The 23,574-nt window shown below is 37.5% G+C and overlaps 1 long non-coding RNA gene across 1 annotated transcript in view; it reads left to right on the plus strand.

Moving 5' to 3' along the window:
• Window positions 1-2,869: 2,869 nt before the first annotated feature.
• Window positions 2,870-23,574, plus strand: part of LOC148130025 (uncharacterized) — a 146,799-nt gene continuing 126,094 nt past the window's right edge. The window contains exons 1-2 of the long non-coding RNA XR_015750351.1: window positions 2,870-3,208; window positions 17,533-19,998. This is a non-coding gene — a long non-coding RNA (uncharacterized LOC148130025). The remainder of the gene's footprint in view (window positions 3,209-17,532; window positions 19,999-23,574) is intronic.

Raw genomic sequence — 23,574 nt, forward strand, 5'->3', positions numbered from 1 at the left:
AGGACCTCCAAGATCCCTTCCAGCTGTTCTGATTGACTGAAGTTGACCTTGTTATTGCCATGAAAAATGCACAACACGGTTGGGAGAGAGAACAGTCCCAAACTGTCATTTTAATAACTGAATATCTTGCTCTTATGGCAAGATTAGTTTTTTTCTTTTTAAAAAAGAATATGATTTCAAATTCTCTTCTTCCCTTGCTATTATGTTGTTTAGTAATTGCTTTGTGTTCATTAAGTCTAAAGAAGGCTAAGCAGTTTTTTTGGAAAGTTGAAGGTGAAAGTAACATGGAGACAAAATGCAAGTCACACCACATTTTCAATTCTCAGTGTAACAAAACCTTGCATGTTTCACATTTGATCTGGCTGATTAGTTTTATGTCTCCTGGGCTTCAGAACATTTTTCTGGATTAGGAAAAAGTTAAAATAAAAAAAATGAACTACTACTTGAAGAGCATAGTTATTACCAAGCCCTGATATGCTTACAAAACAGGAGAGGTAGTTTAAATCCTTGTACCTGATAGGCCAAAGTGTTAAGTTTGGAGAATAATGGAGACCAGACATCTGACCAGTGACTTCAACTCTTTAATAACAGTAGATAGAACAGAACAGAGAGCAAGGCTATGGGCAGCAGTAACCCTTTTATAGGGTTGGCTGCTACCCTATTAACCAATAATATGTGCAACAAGTTCAACTAATATCCAATAAAAGTGTCCTAATATTGGCCAATCAGGGACTTGTTATGGACCAATCCTTGTTCGTTGTTTAAGGACCAATCAGGTGTGCAGGCTTTCAAAACCCGCTTTGCATTTGGGCTTAGTTACTTTTTTATTGATTCACAACACAAAGCATGTTGGTTAAGGCTGACAAAAAAAAAAAATCCCACCAGAATTCTATTGAAAGATTTGCAAGAATCAATCCAAAATGACTTCACAGCAGCAGGGATAAAACCATGATGTTTCTAAAAAGTTTATAATGAATGGGAGCTGAGTTTGTTTTTTTCTAAAGAGCTTTCTGAAATTTGCATTTCAAAAATCTGTGGTCTAAAAATGAATATAACAAAAGATCAGCATAATCAAAAACTTCTCAGGCAATTGATTTTAAGAGAAAATTAAAACAAAAATAAAACAAAACTTGCATCTGTTCTGGACAGGTTGCAAACAAAAATGCAGACTACTTGTATGCATTGGACAGACTTGAATGCCACCCACTAATCCAGAAGAGTCATTACAGGTATATTAAAACATACTAAAACTGTAGAAAGGTGAGACAGGGATAGCTACTCTGATCTTCTAAAATCATGGAGTTGAAAATAAGAAGTTGAAACAGCAGATGCTGCATTGGCTTAGACAAGACCCACTGCTGTTTGTCTTCTTCCTTCTCTGCATGAACTAAAGCAGCCATTTCAGATAGCAAAGAGAATATGACAAAAATAAGTTCCTGTCATTGATTCTCCCCATTGGTTTATCCAGAGAAAATTGGGAAAAATAAGGCTATCTAATTATGGTACCTAGTACTATTTGGTTTCTCTCTTCCCCCAATTAACCCATGTGAGCCTGGTATCTATCTATCCTTCCTTCCTCTCTTTGCATCCTTTCCTCTTATATTACAAGGAGAATCGATTGCAAAGTACACTTTGAATAGGTCAAATTTTATGTAACTATTGCTATACCAGTTGTGAAATTCTTGGTAAACTTGTAAAGTTCTTCTTAAGAAAAGTAGCAGTAAGTGAAAATCTAATTATTAGTGAAAGTCTAAAAAAGTGATGGATGAACACTCTGATAAAAAATTGAATTTGCACGACTTCAGTTTTATTTTTGGATGTGAGCCTTAACATTGCCAAAACAACAGTGTTGTGGATAGGTTGCATTGGTTACCAATAAACAGTTGGAGATATATTGGAAACTAGCAGGGTACCCATGCTTCGCTACAAAACTATGTTTTGGGAAAGTTTTTGGAGAGGAAAATAAGGGGAGGAAAATTGTGCCTCTGCCTATCAGCATCCATCGGTATTCATCTGGCTATTGTGTCCTGTCAATGTGTGAGAGACTTCAGGGCTTTGTGGAAACTCAAACAGTATTTGCTGTGTGAGCAACCAGGAGACAGCAAGGAGCCTGGGCATGGCTTAGCTCAACTGTTCTGTAGTAAAGCTGTTTGCTGCTGTGAAACTTAAACTGAAACTGAAACTCCTCTCCTCTGCTTGTGTTTTGCATTTGGAAGAGATTTCTTTTCAGGTGGGGAGGGGGAGTAGAACTCCTTAGCATCAGAGCATGTTAATAGTAATAGAGAAAATACTAATGCTCTGATGGTCATTTTGAAAAATCCTTTCTTAGTGAGTACCTAGAAGCCAAGAGGAACATATGTGCCAGATTTTTGTAGCCTTTATGGTTCTGGAGATTTTGTGATGACACATGAATGCTTTTACACTTTTATAGATATAAGTTCCTTGCAGGTAAATGTACATCTTTTTTCTATATTCCCATTACATGTCATATTTTGCATATAAAGATCCTTGCTATCACAAAAAAAAGGTCATGCTTGTAGGAATGGGGAATAAATTTATTTGATTTATGTATTAATATAAGACAACTTAAGTTGTAGTTTCTAAACCAACCTATAACCTGAAATGAATTTGCTACTTTTCTTAATATTGAGGCACTGTGTTTTTACAGACATAACATTCCTTAGAAATGTTCACCTGGTTGAAAATATGTATAAAATATGTGCAGCAAAGTGAATGAGGGGTTTTTGTAATATTCATTGTCCTCAATTCAATCTTGACTCCTAGTGGTTGTCTGGAAAAGTCTTTCTCATTTTCTTGGCAAGGTTTCAGAAGTGGATTGCCCTTGTCTTCTTCTTCCTAGGGCTGAGTCACAGTTAACTGGCTTATCCAGTCCAGTGCCTGACTAGAACTCAGTCTCTCAGTTTCTAGCTTGATGTCTTAACCACTGCACTGAACTGCCTTACTGTGTAGATGTTTATACATACAAATTTACAGATGAAGATTCTTGCACACCAAACTACATGCAAGATTTGCTCTGATTATTTTTTTTATAAGTAGAGGGATGCAGAATTTAAAAAATGAGAAGATTGTAGAAAGCCAAATCAATTTTTCTCGGAAAGGAGAAATGTTCATCCAACCAAGAAATTGAGAAGCTACAACTCTCTTTTTGCTCATTCAATCTCATATTTGGATACATTTTCAAAGGCTAGTAAGGAATTTGATAAGCTTTAGCCCTGAAATACTAATTATTTTCCCAAGCCCCTTTTAAAGCTGTTGCATGCCAAGGATCCTCAGTGTTGGAAAGATTTAACTTTCATTATAAGACAGGATGAATGAAATGGAATGAAATCAAACATTAGAATTGTTGTGTTGGCTGTAGCTATCATTGCTTTCTCTCTTTTTTTGCCTAAAGATACACAAAGAGAAAGCTTGGTGAGTTTGTCCCTTGGGTGAAATACTTAAGGAGTTTCCAAGAGGATTTTTTGTAAGAACAATATTTTTCAGGTGTGGTCTGCATAACCTTAGGTTTGGGAAAGGATTTAGCCTCAGGCAACCCTCATAATTAAACTGGTGATTCTTCCTCAGGCAAAACATCTGAGGGATTTGCAGAATTTCTAAAACTGTTCCCATAGCCTCTAAACATCAAAGTATCGAAGTAGCTTTGAGAGACTGCTCATTGTTTTAATGCACCTTCTGCATTGAACTTCTGTGAGTTGTCTGGTTTCTTAAGATATGAAAAGCCATGAATCATGGTTTACAAAGTACAGTATCTATAACAAGATGATATTGTTAGGGCACACAATATGCAGTGTTACACAAAGTTGTTGCGAGATTTGACTTGGTACCTCATCCTCACCTGAGATGTGTACTGTAGTAATTTGATGGAAAACCTATTTTCATTTTCAGTGTCCTTTAAAAACAATATTAAAAAATTAAAATTGGAAATGGAACTAGGAGACAATCAACTCTTTTTCAAGTTTTAACTTTTCCACAAATATCACAAATTGTGATATGACTTTGGGCCACTCTGACCTCCTAGAAGCTTCCTTATATCATTTCAACCCATTGCTATCCCCCCAAAAACAACACTGACAACCATGACTAAATGCAGAGATTTTTAGTAAATTTGCTATTTTAGTAAATAACAAATAGTTACGTTACTTGTAACTAGGAATTAGGTTAACTATATATTTTTTCTAAGCCAAAAGCAAGCTATGTTATGCCTTAGTGTGATATGCAAGGACCAGAGACTTCAAGCATAGCTGTTGAACATAGTTATTCAGAAACTTTGAGAAGCTGACCTTGGCTTAATTGTACTGTTTCCCCTATGACATTCTAGCTGAGTTGATTCATATCCATACACAGAACCATGACATAAAGTATATAGAAATTGCTTTGTCAACATATAGTTTATTTTTTCCCTAAGAGTAGACCTGATGTTATTGAAGATATTTCAATATCATGAACCAACAAAAAGAGCACAAGAACTGCATTTATGAAGGAAACAACCTTGTTCACTTTGTTTTTATTCTGCTGATAATCAACTTTAATTGCTTTGCTCAGACACAATTTTATAGGCTAATATTGTCTACTTTCAAACTTGTAAGTTAGTACTGTCTATTTCTTTCAACTTGCAAGTTTTATCCTTCTTGAAAAAAGGATCGAGAACTTTTCAAAAAGTCCTTCAGCAGCCACCTGCCTAAAATTAATCTGGCCTAGTGGGAGAATTGCTCAGCAGTCATGTCATTCCAGCCAAAAACCTGTTTCAGTAAGAAAAAAACTCTTAAAACTATCCATATGTTGAAACATATGCAATGTGAATGTGTACTCCAAAACAGTAATGCGGCTTTCTCCTGAGTGTGATGAGCTTAAAACACCCTTTTGAAAGGACTTTTCGAAATCCTTATTACTGATTTTTATTGAAATAGTTGATTGTATTTCTTCATATGAATTTCTTGCTTATTTCAATAGTTAGATACTGTATAGATCAGGGGTGTCAAACTCCCGGCCCATGGACCAGATGGGTCATGCACTGGCCACACACATGCCTAATTTAGCGAAGGGGATAAAAGTCATGATATGTCACATGATACTGCTGTGATGATGTGAGTTTGACACCCATGGTATAGATCGGGTTGCCAACCTTTTGGACCACCAAACTCATAATTTTAAATCCCAGGGACCACTAACCAGTTCTGTGGATGTGTCCTAATTTGTGGGTATGGCTTGGTGGTCATGTGACTGGCTGGGCATGGCTTATATGTAAATATTATAAATATTTATATCAATATTGATTTTTTTATTAAAAAAGGAGCAACTTTTACCCAAAATCAGGCAAAGCAGGCAGGCAGATTGAGTTGCTCACATTCATTCAGAGATCTATCTATCTGCCATCGGTTAGCTCAGTCTGTCACATAAAATTTGCTGGCAAGCAAACTCACAAAATTAACTCACAACACACCATGTATGTAAATATTGAATTTTTTATTTTAAAAAAGAGCAACCTTTACACAAAAGCAGGCAAAACAGGCAGGCAGATTGAGTTGCTCACAGTGATCTATCTATCTGCCATCGGCTAAGTCAGTCTGTCACATAAAATTTGCTTGTCATGAGTCTGCACTGAATAATAGAACCTTCAGTCCTAAGGGAGGTTCAGCTGTGCTTAAAAACAGAGCCGAAGATCTAAAGACTAGGTAGAAAGCAAGAAATCCAACCATTTCCTGCTTCCTAGCTAATCTAAATCTCCCAACACAGCAGAACAGCTGATGGTCAGGAAAAAAAAAAAAAGGAAAAATAGCAACTTAGCAGGCAAGTTTACCGGGTAAGGAGTGAGTAGGTGGGCAGGGTTCCCACACGCCATGTGGGAGGCACAGCCTCGTGTTTCTGCGCAGCCTGGATTAATTGCTTTAGAGGGTGCTCTGAGGGATGACATTTTTCTGCAGCCCACCAAAATTTTCTCGCGGCCCATCAGTGGGCCATGGCCCACTGGTTGGCAACCGCTGGTATAGATCATAGCCAGGAGCAGAGGTGGGATTCTACCAGTTTGGACCAGTTCGAGTGAACTGGATGTTAAAGTTACATCTGATTCACCAAACCAGTATTTCAACTGACCGGCTGGCCCTACCCCCCCTGCCCCACCCCACCCCCCCTCCCAGGAATCTCCACATGGCCCATTTTCAATCCAGGTAAGTTCAGGGTCCATGCAGAGGCTCTGAGAGGGGGAAAATGGGCCTTCTGGAAATCCAGAAATGGTTCTATTTCTGGCTTCTGGAGGGGCTCCAGAGCCTGGGAGACTGTTTTTGCCCTCCCAGAGGCCTGGGGGGGGTGAGGCCTCTGGACCCTTGGGAGGGCAAAAACGGCCTCCTCTGAGCTCTGGAGGCCTACCGGAAGCCGGAAACAGGAAGTTCCAGAAGGCCATGACCAACAAGCAATCGGGCAGATAACCAGTTGCTGGGATTTTTGAATCCCACTCCTGGCCAGGAGTCAATCATTGTTTGTAGAAAGGTGACTAGACTTGCAGAATTTTTCGTTCCTAAAATCCCATAATTCACTAATCAGTGGAAGTAAAGTACAGATAGTCCTTACTTATCTATTGTCCCATTTAGTGGCTGTTAAAAGTTATGACAGTGCTAAAAAAATAATGTAATGACCAATGTCTGCATTTATGGTGGTGCAGTGGTTAAAATGAAGTATTGCAGACTAATTCTGCTGACTTCCAGAGTTCAATCCTGACCAGCTCAAGGATGACTCAGCCTTCCATCCTTCCAAGGTCAGTAAAATGAGGGCCCAGATTGTTGGGGGCAATAACTGACTCTGTTAACCTCTTAGAAAGGTCTGTAGACCACTATGAAGTGATATGTAAAGCTAAGTGCTACTGCTATTAGACCTTCACAGCATGTAATCCTCATTACAGTCAGTTCATGTTGTCTTATGACTGACCTGTTGGTTTTCTCCCTCCCCCCATTGTAAATGGAGAGATTGGAGAGGAAGGGTGTTGTGGCCTTGATTCCCGAGCCTATGCTGTCAGAGGAAGAGGACCCGGAAGATGAGGAGGAGGAACTGGGAATGCCTTCCTCCTCAGGACCTTCCTCCCTGATAATGCCTCAGGTTCCATCAGACAACCGAGAGGAACAGCCTGAGATTAATCAGGAGGAAAAGGGATATGGGAGCAGCCCCTGACAGGGAGTAAAGAGGAAGAGTATTGGCTCGATCCTAAGCAGCATCATAGGGAAAAACATGAGCAACAATGTAGGAGGCGTGGGAGCGTCAGAGAGTGAGCTGAGTCATTGAGCCACACCCCACAGGGGATAAAAGTGGGTGTGTTTTCTCCTGAAACTTTGTATGGGACAAAGTTTAACCTTACTTCAGATTTTCTTTGTGGACTGCCTTGTGATTTTCTGTGAGTAAAATTTTATTTACTATCAGTTTGGACTTGGCAGGCAGGACGTGTTGGAATGCCAAGAATATTATCAGTTCCAAAGAATTAACTCTGTGATGTCCGAGCCAGCTTGCCTGCCTGTGTTTGTGTGAGTTTGTACTCTTTCATCTTTTGGGAAAGAGGAAAGGCGAGACAGAACAAAGGGATTACATGAGACTAAGCAGGCATACAATGGGGAATGTACCTTGAAAGGAATAAAGTAGTACACAGCATAAGTGGGGGAAGAATAGAAAGAAAAACAAAACCCAAACAACTTCACCCATAATCATCATTATTTACCCTCTAGATCCCATTTCCCCACAACCATTTTATCTTAGGCTTTCCTTTTTAAATATTCCAACCTGTTGCCAGACCATATCCTGGCAAAAGGCTCGTGCTTGTTTTCCTCTCCTTCTAAAGACCTGGCTTCGGTAGTAGGTTTTTTTTTTCTTGCCCTCTCTTTCCCCATTTCTCCTTTTCACTACAATTGCAATGCAGGTTGTCTGGCAGGGCAGCATTTGATTTACCTGGCACAGAGGAATGAAAAAGGAGTTGGCTGTTTACCTGTCTGTATAGTAGTTCTGTCAACCATTCTGCAAAACAGACTCCAAGGGTGCCAGAAATAAAAGAAAATTAATATTATATCATTAAAGTAGGCAGGAGACAGAGAATATGGGTTAAACAAAAACAATTTTGTTTGGTGGTCATCTGATTGGGTAGGTATGGCTTGCTGACTGGGCATGGTTTTGTGTTCATGTGACTGGCTGGGTGTAGTTAGGTGGTCATATGACTGGCTGGGCATGGCTTGTTGGTCATGGCTAGGTGGCCATGTGAGTAGCAAACTAAATATAAGTGGTCCTCACTTAATGGTCATTTGCTTAGTGAATGTTCTAATTTACGACTGACCTCCCTAAAGCTACCTGATCTGTTTTTGGTGTTTTGACAGCAATGCACACACACGCGCTTATGACCAGTTACATCCCACACAGTCTTGTGACTGAGGTTTTCTATATTTTTTGCCAGTTTCCAACAATTCCTTTGGTTTCCGGTTAAAAATGCCCATTGGGGAAAATGGACTTGTTTAACAACCACAGTGTTTGCTTAATGACCACAAGGTTCACTTAATGACCATGGTGTTTGCCTAACCCGGGGTCTGCAAGCTTAAACACTCAAAGAGCCATTTTTCTATTTTCTTTTAAACAGGTATCTCTATCTCTCTTTCTTTCTCCCTTTCTCATCTTTTTCTTTCTCCCTTTTTTCTTTCTCTCTCTCTCATCTCTCTGTCTCTTGTCTCTCTTTCTCTTTCCCTCCCTCACTGTCTCTCTCTGTGTGTGTCTTCTCTCTGTGTGTCTTCTCTCTCTCTTTCCCTCCTTCCTCTCTTTCTTTCTCTCTATCTGTATGTATCTCTTGTCTCTCTCTTTCCCTCCCTCTCTCTCTGTGTCTCTTGTCTCTCTCCCCCCCCTTTCTGTGTGTGTGTGTCTTGTCTCTCTTTTCACCCCCCTCTTTCTCTCTGTCTCTTAACTCTCTCTTTCCCTCCCCCTCTCTCTGTGTCTCTCTCAGTCTCTCTCTCTTTCCCTCCTTCCCTCTGTCTCTCTCTCTCTCTGTCCGTCTCTTGGGGGGGGGGAAAATATAAGTCACTTTTTTTCAGTGCTGTTGTGACTTTAAATGGAGGCTAAACAAATAGTTGTAAGTCAAAGACTATCTGTATCTGCTGCTTTAACCTTCCAATTAGCATCTAACTAAATTTCAGCTGCATCGCTGCACCAGGCACATAGGATAATTTCCTTATTCCCAAAATGCAGGAAAATAACCCAGGCTCAACAAGAAGTTGTACTTCTGATGTTTTTCAAGCTTAGCAACTTTAAGACATGTGGACTTCAATTCCCAGAATTCCCCAGGCAGCATGAGACCTGATCATTTGATTACTCCCCAGTCAGTAACATGAAAGAATTACCAATTTTAAAGATACTGAGCATTGTATTGCTGTATGAATTGATTTAGTAAGATTCCATACTTACCACACTCCTGTCTCTGCTTGGACAGAACCATCAAGGCATTTCTACTGGATTGCCCCTTGTACCAAGGCTCTGATTTAATATTGCCTCCTCCTCCTCCTCATTAAATGCATGGATTGACCTCAAATGGATGTTACCTATTTTCTACTGGTGGATTAATCTATAAAATGTAATATAAACTGCCCCTTCATCACAAGGACACAGCTTTAAAGATACTAACCCTCCCCCAAGGGCTACTTGCTCCAGGCTATTTTATGCTTTAAAGCCCGGTTCAGCTCCAACAATGCTTCCTGGAACTTCTCCTGTAGCACTGAGCTCCTTGGCTTTTATTTTGAAATCCAGCACTCTTTGGCTTCAGCGCTGGATTTTAAAAGGCAAGCTCAGTACTGCAAGAAGTGCCAGGAAGCCAATGAATTAGTCAATTAAATAATACTTTTAAACTACTTTCTCTCCCAGCAATCTGGGCTGAAGCAGTATTAAACAATATCTGCTCCTTTGTGAAAATTGGAATGAAGAAATAAGTCTGTAGAAGTAAGGAAACAAAGGGGGATATGTATGCATGTATATGTATGTGTAAGAGTGTGTGTGTGTGTGTGTGTGTGTGTGTTTGTATGTATGTATATAGTGGGATTCAATTTTTTTTACTACTGGTTCTGTGGGCATGGCTTGGTGGGCATGGCAGGGGAAGGATGTAAAATCTCCAGTCAGGGACTTCCAGTTTGCTTGTCGTCGGAATCGGACTAGAATCCGCAATTGTGTGCGGTTTTGCTCCGAGCTAACTTGCTGGAGGGTCCCAATCAGGACCAAAACCATCCTGGAGGGTTGGTGAAGAAAGGGGGAATTGCCTGGAGGGTTGAGGGGAGCTGCAACTCCCCTCCCTGACAGGAAAAACCCCTTCCAAAGGCAAGCGGTAGCGGTGATCCAAAATGGCCACCACGAAGACGAAGAACAGCCTGGGAAACTAAGTTTGTGCTGGAGAGGAGAAGTAGCAAGTGGAGTGCGAACCAGGCAAAATACATGGATTTTGAGGGACCCCAGTATTAAAAATAAAGGACTGTATTGGAGGAAAGTGTGTGGAAGCTGCGACCAAAGAGAGAGAGAAGGAAATTGGATTTTATAAGATTGGCTTGAATTACTGTACTGGATTATTTTGGAGGAGAAAATTTAAAGGAAAATATTTGAACACAACAAAGGTTTAGAAATTAAACTGGATAACTATTGGATTATGGGCACTCAAAGGGCATTAACTAAATGCTGAAATTGAGTGTGTGGAAATGGAAAAATAATAATAGCTAATGACTGAAATTAGCGAATTTAATAAAAGTACTATGTTCAACAAAGAAAGTTAAAGTTAAGGAAGGAGTGGATGGTGAAAAAGGCTCAAGAGCACCACCTGATGGTACAGGAAAACTTCAGTGATCTTTTGTTTTAAAAAGTGTTTGGTCTTTCTAAGAAATTGGACTTGGGAACTTAAAAGAAAGTAAAAGAAACTCCATTATAAAAAAACAAAAACCCTGGAAGGTGACATTAGAATGCTACAAAGGGGAAGATATTTGAAAATATTGGCATAGAACCATCCGGTGAGTGTGGGAAACAGTTTGGAAAGGGCCACTTGAAAATTTGGAACAAAGATTTAAGGACATTGATTGTTGAAAATAAACTTTAAAGATACTGGCTGAAATAATATACTGGACTTTAGGACTGAATACATCAATTAGGGAAGAGGAAAAGAAAAAAAGAGAAGATACAGTGGAGGAATTATTTGTTGAAATGAGAGCGGACTTTGCAAGACATAAGGGAAATGATGAAAACTAGATTTGAAATGTGTAATTACGCATTACAGGAATTAGAAACGGCGACCCAGCGTGTAGAAGAAGAATGCAAACCGGAGGAGGAGGAGTTTAACAAAGAAGAAGCCAGCTTTGAAGAACAAAGGGATCAACAATTACTTAAGCAGGGGGGAAAGGAATTAAAATTAAAAATGTGTGGCCTAATGTGATAATAAAAGGGAAAATGGTTTAGAAAATGGAAAAAAAGGAGAGGGGGAAGCTGATAAGGGAAGTTCAAAAGAAAAATCAAAAGAGGGAGGGAGAAAAAGTTAATAATTGGAATGACAAATGGAGAGGAATAAGAATGGGGGAAAGGGGAATTAAAAGAAAGGATCAGAAAATAAAGAGAAACAGGAAGCAAACGAGGACAAAAAGGAACTATATTGTTAAAAGAGCGAGAGACAATAGGTGAAATTTTAAAAAGAGGATAGGAAAGAGATTTTGCAAGGTAATAAGGTGTGAAATAATTGATTAAGTATAGAAAATAGATAAGTATGTAACTGATGTGATTTTTTTCTTTTAGTTCTTTTCTTTTCCCCCCCTCTTTCCTGTTATTAAAGAATTATTGCTATACTAGACATGGAATTTAATGGAATAAATATGGAATTGGGAATTTATAATAAAAATATGTTGATGATTAACGATGTATAAGAAAAGGGGGGAAGATGATGAAATGAGAACTATTATGGAAGGGTTAATATCAGTTGCTATAATTAATTGATTAGACTAGTATTTTTGTAATTATTACAAAATTATTTTTGTATTGTCATCTGATTGATAAGGTGATTGAGAAAATGTAATGCAGAATCTGACAAAATAAAGTATATATATATGTGTGTATGTGTGTGTGTGTTATATAGTAATTAGGGAGATGGTATCAAGGTAGATTGAATGTGGCTGGCTCAAATCAACAATCAGACGGGACAATTTTGAATTAAAATAAGGATTGATAAAATTTCAAATGTGACAGATAAAGGTAATTTGGGAAATGAATATAGAAATGAGATGAGAATTTCAAATAACATTGTAAAATAAGATGAGAATATTTTAATGAATAAAATAAGCTATAATATGAATTGGAATTGGATAAGTTTAATACTTAATACTAATAAGGTTAATGTGATATGAAATTGAACAAACAAAATGAATAGTTAAATATGGTCATGTTTGTATTGTATTGAAACCTGGAACCATACTGCTTGCCAAATGAGATTTTTTTATTTAAAAAAAATTGAGGAGGAAATTGAATAATGAAATTATTAGGTATGTCTAACTGATATGGTGGTTGGCATTAGGAGAGAGTATTGAAATGTTGAAAATAAGCAAGGAAGGACTTTGAATGTGGATATTAAGAGATTATTAAGCTTGCTTATACTAAAATGTATGATATATTGATGCCACACAGTGAATGTATTGTTGTGTATGTGTAGATTGAAATAAAAAACTTTTATTTAAAAAAAATAAAATCTCAAGTCAGAGGTGGTATTTGCCAGTTCTCCGGACTACTCAAAATTTCTGCTATCAGTTCTCCAGAACTGGTCAGAACCTGAATTCCATCTCTGATATGTATGTATGTATGTATGTATGTATGTATGTATGTATGTATGTGTATATATGTGTGGGGGGAATGTCATGTTCTAGGCAAGTAAGAAGGAACTTTTTTCAATTGACTTGGTTTCCAGGTCTGAATAATGGTTTCCAGGTCATGATGGTTGAGTCCCTAAACACTCATGTGATGAATAAACGAGATGCCTCTGTTTGTGATGGTTTTTAGGGAAGAAACAAGGGCTTTATAATGATGTCAGGATATACAAGTTAGTCTGCTTCAGGTACTAAAATTAAAACCTAAGATCGAGTCATTAGAATTCCAGTCATTAGAATTCTGAAACAGCAGAATCAAAGCAGTATTATTCCACCAAGCCATGCCCACAGAACCGGTAATAAAAAAAAAATTGAATCCCACCACTGATACATACATACATACATACATACATACACACACACACACACACACACACACACACACACACTTACACATACATGCATACAAGTTAGTCTGCTTCAGGTACTAAAATTAAAACCTAAGATCCAGTCACTAGAATTCTGAAACAGCAGAATCAAAACAGTATCAATCAATCAAACAGCTACGGTATTTATTTCAGGCATAAACCAGCAAAAATGCAATCAGGGAAAAATTAACCTGTTTCAATAATAACATTGACACTTCCAAGAGATAAAAGATAGCTAAAAGATCAGATTGCTAACATTATAATATTGTGTCCTTAATTATGGGTCAACAGGTCAGCTGCTTTATTTTTGAAATTTGTATCTATAAACATTGAATGAAAACATCTTTATGATATCAACATATATACTTGTATGTTTTGGAGCAATTCTTTACTACTATTACATTTTTTGATAATGCACAGAATGGGAAATGCAAAGATAAACTCAATGAAACAAAAACTTTTAGCAAAAATGCATGCTATAATTCTGGAATGAATATTTAAAATATCTCTTACTTCAACGTTTGGTGAAGTAGGGCAGGGTACACAGAGAAAAAGTTTAATAGTGATAGAAATATGGGGATAAATTCAATCATCTATTCTCTAATTATAAAAGAAATTTATTTTACAAGGTCTTCTCAAAGTATATTTACAAAGAATCCAAGTTGCTGAAGTTATAAAACAGAATTGCCACCATTCTATGAATGTATTTTGTCATTTTGATCCCAGATTAATACAAATATGGTACTTGCAAGATCAAACATTTTTACTTAAATAGGCTGAGGCCAATCTAAGCATGTAGGAGAAAGCTATTCATTGCACATTTCTGCAAAAACATGTTTTGATCTGTATTTTGAATCTATGCTTGGATCAGAATATATCGAGCTTTTTAAATTTAATTCATACACAGTTCAAGAAATGCATAAAGAAATATATGTGTTGAAAGAAAATGAAACAAAATAGCTTATATTGAAGAAGAAAAAGTTGCAAAAAGTGAGAATTCAGACATAAATGTATACCAGGGTGCCTGCAGATTTTCTTTGGTCTCATTCAATATGAAATTGATCGACTTCTTGAAAAGCCATGAAAAACCTTTATACAAATGTCTTCCTCAATTGTTCATGCATTTGCATTGTTGGTTCCCTTAAAACTTCCACTGTCTGCTTTTAGGTTAAATGAATTTGATGTTGAGAACTATTTTGTTTCTGGTGTATTAAAATTTTAAGCATCAGCTCAAATAAAAACATCTAGAAAAATTTATTTCACATTTCAAATGGGTAGAAGATTTTCTTTTTTTAAAAAAACAAATTTTATTAATTTTAAAGACAAACAAACCATCATTAACCATTAAATACATAAACCTTTTTCCATTATAAATTTTACAAGTCAAATAAAACATTATTTAATACAACATAATTCTATTTTAGACCATTTCCATATGAACATACAAATATCTCTTATCAAATTTCTCCTTATTTCTCTTTACTCTTATTCAATTTCATTATTATTATTATTTTTCTCTATATTTATCCAATTTATAATTATCATCTATTTCTCTCTGACTTGATTACCATTATTCTCATCCTACATTCCTGCAAGGTTTTATTAATTCTCCCACATACATAAACACACAAAACACAAAAATATAAGACATCTTTTAGGAAAGTAACTTGGCCCCAGATACCTCTCTCTATATGGACTTCAGTTAAGTTCATGCTCATCTTACATGCCATTACCTATTTTATTTACCATTCTATATCTTCTAAATTAGCTTCTCCACACATTTCACTCTTCTTGATTCTATCTTATTTAATTCATTTTAATTTAAGTCATTATATTTGTATCTTTTGTCCATTCTTTATTATCCATTTGTCTCATTCCCTATAGTAAAAAGGAAAAAGAATTTCTCCTGAAATCACTAATCAGAGTATGATGCCTTTCTATCATCCCCTAAATTAACATTTAAGATAACACCTAATACCCAATCTGATTCTGCTTGGTACATTCTATCTACTAACTTTTAAAAGAAAAATAATAAATCCAAAATGATTAAATACATAGTTAAATAATAAATCTAAATATTGAATCTTATAACATTCCAATTATCTTTTCCAAAAACAAATGCTACAATAATACGTTTATAATAGCATCAACACCATAGTCAATTAGACTCTTTAATTAAACTCAATATTCTAAACATTCCCTTTAATATTTTATTATGTTTTAAAATCAATCATTAAGTGGGGTTCCTTCTTTGTGTATCTTGGGAGACCATAAAGCTTAGGGCATCTGGATGATTTCTCTCTGGGTATGATTCTTTGCTGGATTTCTTCACTGATGGGGGAGGCTTTTTATTTTGGATCTGGTGGTTTTTTCTAGGTAGGTGGTGGGGTCTGTCTTTAGGGTTTGTATGTGGGGTCTTGGAGTAGGTTGGTTAACTTGGTTTGGTAGTCAGATGTGTTCATAACCACTGTCGCGTTGCCCTTGTCTGCTGGTAGGATTATTATGCTGGTGTCTTTCAGATAAAGCCATTATAAATCTTTCTTTCTTTTTTCTCTTTCTTCTTAAACACCAAGATGTTTCAAGAGTAGAACAATCAGTCCAAGCCAAAACAAAGTTCTCACTTTCTCTTGGTAATATCAATTTTAAAAAGAAAACCCAATCTGTATTTTAAAGCCTTATTGCAATAAATTTCAGTCTTCAAATGGCATCTCCTCCAACAAGATCTTTATATATATATATCTATATATATATATATATATATATATATATATATATATATATCTATATATATATATATACACCATATGATCCCAGCACAGATGAAGTCTCATTCATCATCAAGATGATGAATGAGACACTCATCTCCAGAACAAAATCACATACAAATATCCCGAGAACCTCAGAAAATATATATATATATATATATATATATATATATAATATATATATATATATATATATATATGTCCTCTCCCTTCCCACTTATCACAAAAAGCAAGTTTTTACCTTCTATAAAAAGACAGGTTTCTCAATATCCATTTGTTGATTCCATAGGGGAGGAGAGTAAACTTTCCTTTTCAGCACCTCAAAATTGCCGCTTATAATTCTCTTCTGGAAAGTATCATTCAAAAAGCCATAGTTTTCAGGATGTTAAATGTGTCTTAAAGTCCTGGGTCAGCCAAGAAAAACTTTCACTTCAAAAACTTTCTCCTCTTCCTCCTGCACATTCTTACCCAGCTGCCGCCTTCTTTGTGGCGGCCATTACAGACCATCGCTGCACCGTCTTGAGAAAAGGGGGTTTTGCTGGCTGGGGAGGGGGTCTGCAACACCCCCAAACCCCTCTCTGGATCCCCCCTATCTTCAGCCGCCCCTGCAGGGCAGCCTTAGCCTCCAAACCCGTCCGGATCGGAGGCACCAAAACGGCTAGCGCTGCAGGGATTGCGCAGTATTGCGAATCCCTGCCGCTAGCGAAGCCGACAAACCGGAAGACGAATGGGAAGAAGATTTTCATGATTAAACAGACTAAAAATGTTATAGAAATCCAAGACAAATGGGGTTCATTTCAGGTGTTTTAACAAAAGACACATTATTCAAAATGAACTGACATTTTAAGAGGAAGTTCTCTGAAATTCTACCATCTTATGCTAAGAGAATGGTGCACACAAGACAGAGGCAGAACTATCAATGGCTTTTCTCCTAATGACAAAAATGCCACATCAGGTGCAGTACATGAAGATCTTGTGCTGAAAGTAGTTGTGTCATATCCTACTTGTGGACATCTATTTGAATGGCCTAGAAGAAGGTGTCTAGATTAGATGGCCCTTTGATCAGATCCAGTAGGACTTATATTTTCATAACAATTTATTTCTAACTTATTCTGGCAGTGTTTATCGTTGCATTAACAAACATAATCAGCTAGATGTTCCTTCTTCTCATGGTGATAAAAAAATCCTTGCTTTGAAAATGCGAATGCATGAGAGATGGGGATAAAATCCAAATGACAAACATCTGTAAAAAACCTGCTCCTGGATAAATGGGTTCTATCTGGCTCATACATCTGTGAAGGTTTTGGAGGGAACTGATCTATTGATAGGGACATCTTTCTTTTGACATACATTAGTTTACAATGAGTGGAATGTTCCCATAAATGATCAAGCTCAGGTAGACTCACACATAACTGGAGTGATCCTTCTGTGGAGAACATGAATTGCAGAAGATACAAGTATGCTAAAATATGATTTTCTGCTGTTCTTTTTAAACAGAGAAGCAAGAGAAGAAAAAGAAAAATGGGTGGACGTCTGAGTCAGTTCCAGTGGTTTGTGGAGATCTCCTATGGAGATTCATTTCATCCTAATTCACAAATTTTTTGTGGTGATATTGCTCTCAACCTAAAGTGATTCAGAATGATGTCACATCTAGGACATTCTTGAGAATGCAAAGCAGTGGTCATTACCAGCACAATATGCCTTTTAGAAAGAGGATCCAACTGACGCACATTGCATAAAGTCCCCCAGGAGGCCATTGAAAAATATATTTATTCAAAAAATCTAGGAAAAGTTTTTTTTTCCTGCTCAGAAATAGGAGAACTATGTTTCATAGCTCTGCAGGCCATTCACCTTTTGCAGGGGAGAATTACAGGGGGAAATATAAAGTAGTCACTGAAAGAACTAACAGGAAGGCACTTGTAGCCTGGCAAGATGTTCCTCCTTGCTGGTGCAAGCAGATGTTTATAAGAAAATCTCCATGTGTGCATTTAGAGTTAGCCTTACCATTAGATGAAATAATGTACAGAGAAAACTTGTGCCATATGGTTTACCATCTCTGCTCCTGCAGCATATTACTATGCCTACACTTACTTGATGTTATCCATGCTGCTGGGAGCTGCTGGAAGCTGAAGATCAGACCACCTGCAGGTAGACTTCCTGGACTACCTATCTCTGTGAGCAATCTTCATTCAGAGATGGTGGAAACCCAGCAGTGTTGAAGGACATTTCAACTACCAATCCATTTAGCTTTCATGGAGGCAATAAGAAGGAAGTTCATCTGATGTTTCTGGGATTTGGAATGCCTTGTCTTTATGGAGATGACTCTTGGAGATTCTATGGGCCAGCTCTCTCCACATCTTCCGATCTTGCACTACTTCTATGACAGGTCATCTTTAAACACAAGCAAAGATTTTCTCTCAAAGGGAAAAGAGGGGTATGTGAGTTTTTAAGTATCCTGGCATCACCTTCCCATGAAAGAAGGGAAAAAGAAAGATAGGCACAAGATCCAGATGGATCTTGACAGACCAGAACACTGGGCTGTATCTAACAAAATGAAATTCAATGTAGAGAAAAGTAAAGTCCTACACTTAGACAAGAAAAACCAAAAGTACACATATAGACTGGGTGAAACCAGGCTCAATAACAGTGACTGTGAGAGGAATCTTGGAGTCTTAGTGAACAAAAGTGAATGCAATCCTATCTTGCATTAACAGAGGGATACAATCGAGATCAAGTGAAGTACCAATACCACTCTGTAAAGCCTTAGTAAGACCACACCTAGAGTACTGCATCCAGTTTTAGTCACCACATTATAAAAAAGATGTTGAAACTCTAGAAAAAGTACAGAGAAGAGCAACCAGGATGGTTAGGGGACTGGAGACTAAAACATATGAAGAACGGTTATAGGAACTGGGCATGGCTAGTCTAGTGAAGAGAAGGACCAGGGAAGACATGATAGCAGTCTTCCAATATTTGAGGGGATACCACAGAGATGAAGGGCTCAAGCTCTTTTCTAAAGCACCTGAAGGCCACACAAGGAATAATAGATGGAAACTGAACAAGGAGATATTTAACCTGGAAATAAGGAGAAACTTTCTGACAGAACAGCTCTAGGAAGATATGGGAGCATCATCACTTGAGACTTTCAAGAAGAGATTGGACTCCCATCTGTCAGAAATGGTGTAGGGTCTTCTGCTTGACCAGGGGGTTGGACTAGATGACCTACAAGATCCCTTCCAACTCTGATTATCTGTTAACTGTTACCTTTGGACTATAACAATGAAATTTTGCAGCATAATACATCATAATCATAAACATTCATCTTCTTTCTAAGTATATCAATCTGAACACTACAGGTGAAACTTGAAAAATTAGAATATCATGCAAAAGTTCATTTATTTCAGTAATGCACTTAAAAGGTGAAACTAATATATGAGATAGACTCATTACATGCAAAGCAAGATAGTTCAAGCCATGATTTGTCATAATTGAGATGATTATGGGTTACAGCTCATGAAAATCCCAAATCCACAATCACAGAAAATTAGAATATTACATGCAATCAATAAAACAAGGATTGTACATAGAATAATATCAGACCTCTGAAAAGTATACGCATGCATATGTACTCAGTACTTGGTTTGGTCCCCTTTTGCAGCAATTACTGCCTCAATGCGGTGTGGCATGGAAGCTATCAGCCTGTGGCACTGCTGAGGTTTTATGAAAGACCAGGATGCTTCAATAGCGGCCTTCAGCTCTTCTGCATTGTTCGGTCTCATGTCTCTCATCTTTCTCTTGGCAATGCCCCATAGATTCTCTATGGGGTTCAGGTCAGGTGAGTTTGCTGGCCAATCACGCACAGTAATCCTACGGTCATTGAACCAGGTTTTGGTGCTTTTGGCAGTGTGGGCAGGTGCCAAGGCCTGCTGGAAAATGAAGTCAGCATCCCCATAAAGCTCATCTGTGGAAGGAAGCATGAAGTGCTCCAAAATCTCCTGGTTTTGGCTTCATTGACCCTGAACTTAATGAAGCACAGTGGACCAACACCAGCAGATGACATGGCTCCCCAAATCAAAACAGACTGTGGAAACTTCACACTGGACTTCAAGCCTCTTGCAGTATGTGTCTCTCCATTCTTCCTCCAGACTCTGGGTCCTTGGTTTCCAAATGAGATGCAAAAGTTGCTCTCATCAGAAAAGAGGACTTTGGACTACTGAGCAACAGACCACTTGTGTTTTTCTTTAGCCCAGGTAAGACGCTTCTGACATTGTTTGTTGTTCAGGAGCGGCTTGACAAGGGGAATATGACATTTGAAGCCCATGTCCAGGATCCGTCTGTGTGTGGTGGCTCTTGATGCACTGACTCCAGCCTTAGTCCACTCCTTGTGAAAGTCCCCAACACTTTTGAATGGCCTTTTCCTGACAATCCTCTCCAGGCTGCGGTCATCCCTGCTGTTTGTGCACCTTTTTCTTCCACAGTTTCCCCTTCCACATAACTTTCTATTAATGTGCTTTGATACAGCACTTTGGGAACATCCAACTTCTTTTACAATTACCTTTTGAGGCTTTCCCTCCTTATGGAGGGTGTCAACAATGGTTTTCTGCACAACTGTCAGGTCAGCAGTCTTTCCCATGATTGTGATTCCTACTGAACCAGACTGAGAGCCCATTTAAAGGGTCAGAAACCCTGTGCAGGTGTTATGGCTTAATTAGCTGATTAGAGTGGGACACTTTGAACCTAGAATATTGAACCGTTTCACAATATTCTAATTTTCTGAGATTGTGGATTTGGGGTTTTCATGATCTGTAAAGCCATAATCATCTCAATTATGACACATCATGGCTTGAACTATCTTGCTTTACATGTAATGAGTCTATCTCATATATTAGGTTCACCTTTTATGTTGCATTACTGAAATAAATGAACTTTTACATGATATTCTAATTTTTTGAGTTTCACCTGTATATGATAAGGGGGCTTTGTGGGGGACAAAGCCATATAACTCCATATGTTTGGATCTAAATCTGCAGTCAACTAATCACTTGTACTTCTCCCTTTTTTGTGTGTTTCCAAAACACAAACATTTCTTTGCTAGCAAACCTGTATCAGCACAACCAGAAATATGTTTGCTTGGCAATTGTACCATTCCTTCTCTAGGGATACTGTGATTTCCCTATTTGCCACAATGCAATCCTAATTAATTGAAAGTGTTGGAGAGGGATCGCCCAATATTCACACACGCGCACCATTCATTTCTGTGTTTTCATTCTTCCCTGGCAGCTGTCCAACACTTGATAGCTCTTAAAGTACACTGCACTGTTGAAAGGAAAATAGTGTCCATTTCAGATTTATCATTTTTGTTTGAAAGAAGGAGAAAGGTACACTCTTATTTTAGATTTATTTGCAATATGAAACTGCTTTTTGGTTTTAATTACTTCTGCCAGGTGATTCATAGCATTTCATGCTGATAATAGCAGTCCTGGGAATGAGCATTTTTATTCTCATTTCATCTTTTTTGGGGGGTGGGGGGTGGGAAGGCTTTTCAGTAGATGGCTATTTAGAAATAATATCTCTGTTGATATAATACATTAAATTCTAAAGGCAAGTCACTTCACTCTTTAACTTCTGAATCAGGCCATTTCATAACAAATCTACGGCTGTTAGATGGAATCCTGAGAGACATTTGGAAAATATTTAGATTCTTGTGTGTTTGAAAAATAATTTAAATGTGCCTTATTAATTTTCATTAGAATTCACCCATTTGTTTTGTAAAGCATAATAATAAATGTTCCAACTTTAAGAAGGCATGTGTATTACATGACAAAAAATTAGATCAACTTGGCTCTTGTTTTTGATGAATCCTGTCATCAGCCTTTATACACATTTAATCAATTCATAACATTATTTTTTGTTGTTCTTCCTTTCTTTATTGAAAAGTAAGGTGAATGTGCGAGATGGGAGGGGAGATTTTATGGAACTCTCCCCCACCCATTGTGGTGGAATCTGCAGTTGAAGTGGGAGGAGGAGTCCAGAGCTGGCTAGCCTGGAATCTTTGAAGGGGAGGAATTGATGGAGAGCAGATCCTGAACAGCTTTTCTGTTTGTTCTGTAGTTCAGTAAATTCTTGTAAATAGGCGAGTAGTAATAAACATACTTCTCCGATCAACTCTAAGTGTTGTTCTGGTTCCTTGCCCCTATCATCTAATCCCTTTTTAAAAAAATAGATCAAGATCTGAGGAACTTAGTGTCCTTCGTGTTTTCCTGAAAAAGTACCTCCACCATCCCCCCCAAAAGAACATAAACACTGCCTTTACTCTGTTGTGTCTTCATGAAGATGCTGCTAAGCTATACAGGCCAAAATAGGACAATGTGTCCTGACTTCATTCTGGAATCTTTGGAAACATGAAATAAATTAAAAAATAGTTCCAATCAGCAGTTTGGAATGCAATTAACCCAGTACCAGGAAATTTTATGTTTTATCCTGTGACTGATATCAAGGGAGATTGGAAAGTCACTCTTCATCAGAATGACCTTCTTAACTTCCTAAGAATGCTCCTTCTTAGTGCCAAAACAAAGAAGGTGCCATTTTGGCTCAGCAAGGTTTTAAAGTATTCCAGTTTAATTCCAGTTTACATATTTGTGATAACACACAAAAGTCCAAGTGCACAAACTATAATCATATTGGGTCATAAGGATTATATGATTTTCTCCTAGTTGGGACTGAATTTTTTGTTCCTTTTTCCCCTTCTAATGCAACTTTCAGCAAAGATTTGCTACAGATTAGAGCTTCTGTCTACAAATCCATTAGTAGACACTTTGAACTAGTCCATGGTATTTTGTGCAATTAACTCATGCATTAGTGTGATATTCTGAAGGACAGATAGTTTCCAAAGAACCATCTTCATGCTTCATGCAAGAAGAATGATGGTTTCCAAAGAACCATCTTCATGCTTCATGCAAGAAGAATGTTTCATCCTTCATCAAGATAGGATATGGATAAGTCACCTAAGAAATCAAAAAAATCTGGTAAAGGTTACTATGGGTGTTTCTTTTTAAATACATTTTTAAATTTAAGCTTGCTGAGAATTTTGTATGGAGTTTTACCCTACTGTGTTATAAATGTGGTCTTTGTTTTCTGATAGCTTCATCTATGCAGTTTAGGGTCTCATTTGTTTTTATCCTTGTGCAATTATTGGAAATGAATGAAAATCAACTCGTGTATTTGGATCCCCACCAATTCTATTAGTAATCATTCAATTTGACACATAGGTGAAAAAGTTAATGATTAGTAACACTAGACTAGACTGTCATTGAGTGAAGTAAAGGATATGTATATATATGTCCCCTAGAGATTTGGGGGGGGGGGGGAACTGTATGGTCCTTATTCCTTTTTAAAATTCCTTTTCTTTCTTACTTGCATTTTGATTATGTATTTCCCCAAGCATAATTTATGGAGACTTGTATTGATTGTGTGATTTGCTTACTTCATGTCTGCTTGTTAAGCAGCATGGGATTGTTCATCCAATTGGTAGGTGACAAT

Source organism: Notechis scutatus, chromosome 7, assembly GCF_049901735.1.
Source record: "Notechis scutatus isolate UNSWTSFEM ecotype Mainland chromosome 7, rNotScu1.2, whole genome shotgun sequence".
Taxonomy (NCBI): domain Eukaryota; kingdom Metazoa; phylum Chordata; class Lepidosauria; order Squamata; family Elapidae; genus Notechis; species Notechis scutatus.